Here is a 6,013-nt window from a genome sequence, read left to right on the forward strand (position 1 = left end):
ACCATAAGAAGAAAGAGAGAGAAAAATCAAAAGAAAAAGGAAAGAGGGAATCACGCCATTTCTAGGAGGAAGAACACCTGCAGAGTGACGTTTTTCAGCTTCCATTTTCAGAGATTTGAATCTTCTTCTTCTGGGTTCTTTTATTTTTAGTTTTATTATCATGTTTTTTTGCTCTATTTCATATTTTCTACTTGTAAATACAAGCATGAGTGAGTAGATACTTAAGATTTCAGAGTTGGGTGTAATGATTTAAATTTTATTTATGGATTTGAACTGGTTTTAACCAGATTTTAGTATATATAAGCTTTGATTCTTATCTTGTGTGCTTATTTACATACCCATTGTTGGTACCCTTTGGGTTTTGTTCTTAATCTTAGATTAAAGGACCGAGAGGTGAAAATCTATGATAGATAATCAAGATAATAAACTTAATCACCTAGTGTTAGAAATAAACTAGTGGGTTAAGAGGAATTTCAAGTTGATTAAAACGCTTAAAGGGTTTTGGGTAATTAACCATCGCATGAGAATGGGGTTTAGTTTCCTTTAAAACACTCTTTAGTTTGCTTGAAAGAGAAATTAAAAGAAATTAGAATCAACTTCCTTCAAACTTGTATTTCCCTTAATCTTGGTTTTGCCTATCCAAATCCCAATGAAATTTGCTTCATGAACCTCAACTCTGGAATCAATTTTTACCATTAATTAATTAAATCTTTTGTCACTTGCTGAAATTTTAGTAAATTAGTATAGTTGTAACACTCCTATTTGCATAGCCTGGTATATTTTACTGTTCTGGTGATCGGTATCGGTCCGGACAATTAAGAGAATTAGAATCACATCTAAGATAACTAGATAAGCCATGAACGCAAATAATTAGTAATTGTCAAATAATTTAGTATAAAGAAGAAAAACAAAGCATAAAAAGTTAAATGAGCCAGGAGTCACAGCGATGGGTGACCTTCGCGGGATGTGACTGCGAGGTCAGTCTTAACCCGAATTTTGAATTGAAAAATGTGATGTTGCGGTCCTTAGGACTATTGCGAACACAGTGGAAAAGAGAAAATCACAAAAAAGAGTTGTTTAGCAGGTCAAATAATTAGGTCAGGGATCCAGAAGAAATATCGAATAACTTGGAAATCGGATCAGACCGGCGAGGGGCAAATTGGTCAATTCACCCCTAGAGGTGACTCACGACCTAACTGTCAAATAAAATCGGAAAAATGAAAATTTCGGAATACATAATTAAATTAAAGAAGAATGGAAAAATAAAGGAAAAAGAAAAGAAAATTAAAATAATAAAATGACATCATCATGCATGACATAATGCATGACATAATAAAACTATAATTTTAAATTTGAAAAATTTGGATAATTACTTATAAAGTGACCAATTAAAATTAAAAGAAAAAAAAATCAATTTTTAGTATTCTTCTTCTTCTCATGCCGCCCTTCATCTCTCCTCTCTCTCATTTTTCTCTTCTTTTCTTCCATTAAAGCTCTCTTTGAGCTCTTGAAACCCTAAAATTAACCCAAAATTGTTTTGATTTCTCCACAAAAAAAAAAAAAAAAAAAAAAAAACTCTTAAGTAGACCTAGAAAAGAAGATTGAAAAAGGAATTGGGAAGGAAAGTGGAGAGATTTGAAGATTTGGAATTCAAAGTAAAGGTTAGTGATTTTCCTTCAAATTCTTTCTATTTTTATGAGTTAAATGCATGAATTAAGTTGAAATTGATGAACTTATGTATAGAAAAATGAAACAAAATCAAGCATGTTAGAACCCTGATGAAATTCGGCTACCATGGTGGTAGTGTGAATTGATGTGTTTTGGTTTGATAAAATATGTATACAAGTTCAGTTAAGTGTGTAGAGAATGTTTAGATACCTTAATTGCATAAATTGCAATACTTGGAAAAATTAGAGTTTTTGACTTAGGGTTTGGGAGAAAAATTATAGAAAATGGTCAATGGATGTAAATGACCTTATTTGAGTTGAGAAATGGTCAATTGTGACCATTTGTGGTGTGTGTGAATTGTTAGAACCAAGTTTCAATTCGGATTGGTTAAGGTCAATATGCAGACAGCTTGATCTAGGTCCCTTTCAGGGACCAAAACTAAAAATTTACCAACCCAACTGATGTGAAGTGAATTGGAAATGAAACTAGACACAAAATAGACCATTTTTCATTTAGGAATCATGCCCAGAAAATGACCATAACTTAGTGAACAATTAGGCCAAATCCGGAATTGGGCACACTGCCCTGTACAAAAATGACCAAATGAACAGTAGTTACTTAAATGACCATAACTTGGTCTAGGAAGGTCCAAATGACCTGCATCTTATACCGATGGAAAGCTGAGACATAGCCCTACAACTTTCATGAAGAAAACATACTCAAAATTTGACCATAACCTATCCAAAAACTCACCTGTAGTCAACACACCAAAAACTGCCAATATCCAGAAAATGCCCAGAATTCTGGGTTTGGACTAATCCGGCCAACCTTAGAAAAATAGGCATAACTTGGGCTACAAAACTTCAAATGGAGTGATTTAAAAAGGGAATTAAAGATAAGACAATAAGGAACAACTTTGATTAAGGACACTTAGCCAAATTCTCACAGTAACCAAACCAATGGAACAGTAGAAAACAGGGGACCGAAATTGAAAAATTATAATTTCTCTTAGGAGACTTAGAAATTGAATTGGCAATCAATGCCAACAAAATTGACACCCAAAATGTGGTATATGGGTGCAATTAGAACTAATAAACCTATTAAGTATAGAAAAGTCAATATTTTGAGTTAAATAGTGCCATGAATAGTGCCACCATACACAAAAATGTGAAAGACCCAAAATTTATAAATCGTAATAGGTATAATAAGTCTGCAAAGAAATTGTTAGAATTTAAGTATTAGAAATGGATACTGAAGCACTTTAAATTTATGTATTTCAGTTGAAAAGGGATCTACGAAGGAGAAACAAAAGTTTGCGTAAATTGAGTCGACAAAAGAGGTTTATGCACAACTAGTTTTTAATTGAATTTGTTTTGAATATTTTACGTAATTAAATGATTTTATTCTTCCTTATGCACTATCTTTATCAATTATGGGATTTATTTCAATGATTATTGAAATTGGTATAGCAAGCATGGGTTTAGTTTTGTGAAATACTATTTCAACAATTATTGAATATTGTTTTGGACTGAATAAATTATGTTTTAAATTGTGACGGGCAATTTGCATGAATAAAATACAAAATTTTGTTTTGGATTAAGATGAGCATAAAAAAATTGTGAAATATTGGAATTGATCTTGAATTAATATTGTGTTATGATTTATGCTCACAAAAAGGATAAAGAAATGCATGATATGGTTTTATATCTCACTATAGATGCTTGGCTAGGTTATTACCCGTCTCTATATCATTTGTTGATGAGACAATGTAGTTAGCTTTATTTTGTTTCAAATACCATGGTATGTGCACAGGCTTAGATCCTCCTCTTATTAGAGGTTAGATCTAAGTAATTGTTATTGTCCCGTCGGAAGTTTCATTATTGTGTTGTGTACTGTGCACGATGATTCGACCTCTCCAACCATAGGGAGTTAGAATCCCGATTCGACCTCCCCAACCATAGGGAGTTAGAATCACCCTGAAGATGGCCCTTTCGGATTAGTCTTGCATAGTTAGTGAGATAAAGAATGGGTTTTGATTGAATTGAAATTGAGATTTTAAATGAGATTGTGCATAAATGATTTTGTTAAAATAATTATTTATTTCCATAATTGCAAGAATTATTTTTATTGTTCAGTTGTGATTTGACAAATTGAAATTTCAATTAAGGTTATTTTAACAAGTGACTATTATTATTGGCAATGAAAATTTTGACATTTGGAAATTGGTTAAATTTTGAGATTTTGAATTTTTGGTATAATTATTGTCAATGATATTGTATTACATTTTAAATTATAGTTGTACACCACTGAGTTCATCACTCAGTGATAGCTTTGTATGCTGTCGCAGGTGAGAGTAGAGATAGAGCAGTTGAGTGAGATTCCTGCAGCTGCACCTTGAAGATTGCTTGTGACTAGCCTCGGGTATATTATAGGTATACCCTTGTATATTAGATTTTGATTATGCATGTAAATATATGTGTGTAAATTATTTGAGCAGATGTATAAAACTTTTGAAATATTATTTTGGGTGTGTAATGGAAGTGTAAATTATTGTATTGTTCAAACTTATTTTTGAGTTTTGTAATGAATGTAAATTAATTTTTCTTCAGTGGAATATGAATGAAGTTATTTAATATTATTTCTGAAGACAATTGAATTGAGAATTGTTTTGAATTATGGAGTCGGGAGAAATGATGTTGATTTGTGTTGCGGTAGTGGTTGATTTTGATGAAATAAATTATTGAAAGTGTTTTTACAGGTGTTTGAAAAACTGTTTTTTCCAAATATAGACGGCACTCTGCCGAAAATTTTTCAAAATTTGCGTAAAAATAAAAATGTACAAAAATTTTAACTAGTCTTTAAACTTCAAGTAAAAGTTTTTAATTCCTACCAAAAGTGCTCTCCACCTTTGAAAAGTAAGAAAATTGTTTTAAGATCCCTTATAGTATATTTAAAGGGTTACCGGTAGGTGAAGTACAGTAATTCATTAGATGTACTACGGGATCATGTTACATCTTACTGAGGGGTAGGGAGTGACAATAGTGCTTAGAATTTTAATTGCTTAATTCATTATAATTTTCTTATTTTTCCAATTTAATTTGCTGTATCTCTTACTCTATTTTTGGCACAAATTATCGATAGCCCAAATAATCGTGACTTTTATAGATTAGTACTCAAACAACAAAACTCTGTGGGACGATATCTTTTCTTTACTATTTGAACGACCCGTATACTTGTGGAGTACGCAATCAAGTTTTTGGCGCCGTTGCCGGGGATTTGTTTTGTTTGATAGTAGACGATTGATTGTTTGGTTAATTTGGGCATTTTATTTTTTATTTTAATTTCTTTTCTTTATGATTATACTTTGAGATTTTCTTATTTTGGTTTTTCAGGTACATATCTTTTATATGAGAAGAACAAAAAGTATGGCAAACAACAACAACTGATCAATTAAGGATCACGCTTTTCCTAGTTTTGGAGATTTTAGACTAAGTATTACAAGGCTTAGAGTGGAAGCAAACAACTTTGAGTTGAAGCCCTCACTTTGTCAAATGGTTCAACAATCACAGTTTGGGGGAGGTCCTACTGACAGTCCACATGTGCACCTTGCATATTTTCTTGAGATTAGTGACATGCTGAAGATAAATGGAGTGTCAGATGATGCCATCCGATTGAGATTATTTCCTTTTTCTTTGAAGGATCATGCTAGGGAGTGGTTGCATTCATTACCTCCGGGTTCAATAACTACTTGGGATGAGTTGTCACAAGCTTTCTTGGCTCAATATTTTCCTCCTAGCAAGACTGTAAAATTGAGAAATGAATTAACTTCTTTCAGACCAAGGGATGATGAGAGTCTCTATGAAGCTTGGGAGAGATATAAGGATCTTCAAAGGAGATGTCCACATCATGGAATCCCTAGATGGATGCTAGTTCAACATTTCTACAATGGTGTTTCTCCAGCAATTAGAAGTATAATTGATGCATCTTCAGGAGGTGATCTTATGGAGAAGTCAGAAGATGAAGCTTATTTAGCATTGGATAAAATTGCTTACAACAATTATCAATGGAGCTGTGAAAGAATTGAAATGAAGAAGCCACCAGCTGGTGTATATGAATTAGATGTCATGAGTATGTTCAATGCCAAATTTGATGCTTTGACGAGAAAAATGAATAAGTTAAGCATGAAGGTTGACTCATCAATTGGAGGATCTAGTCATACAGAAGATGTTGGTGCAGGAAATATGCATTGTATCAATGATTTTCCTTCCTATGGGAAAGAGTTTGGAAATGAGCAAGTTGATTTTGTTGGGAATTACAATCAGAAACCAGTTGGTAATCCTTTTTC

At 32.5% G+C, this 6,013-nt stretch overlaps 1 non-coding gene across 1 annotated transcript; it reads right to left on the reverse strand.

Annotated features, from left to right (window-relative positions):
* Positions 1-5,474: 5,474 nt before the first annotated feature.
* LOC131171690 (small nucleolar RNA R71) lies at positions 5,475-5,581 on the reverse strand. The gene has a single exon (XR_009142348.1). It is a non-coding gene; the product is annotated as a small nucleolar RNA R71 (small nucleolar RNA).
* Between the last annotated feature and the right edge of the window lie 432 nt (positions 5,582-6,013).

The sequence above is a fragment of the Hevea brasiliensis genome, chromosome 12 (assembly GCF_030052815.1).
Source record: "Hevea brasiliensis isolate MT/VB/25A 57/8 chromosome 12, ASM3005281v1, whole genome shotgun sequence".
In the NCBI taxonomy this organism is placed as follows: Eukaryota; Viridiplantae; Streptophyta; class Magnoliopsida; order Malpighiales; family Euphorbiaceae; genus Hevea; species Hevea brasiliensis.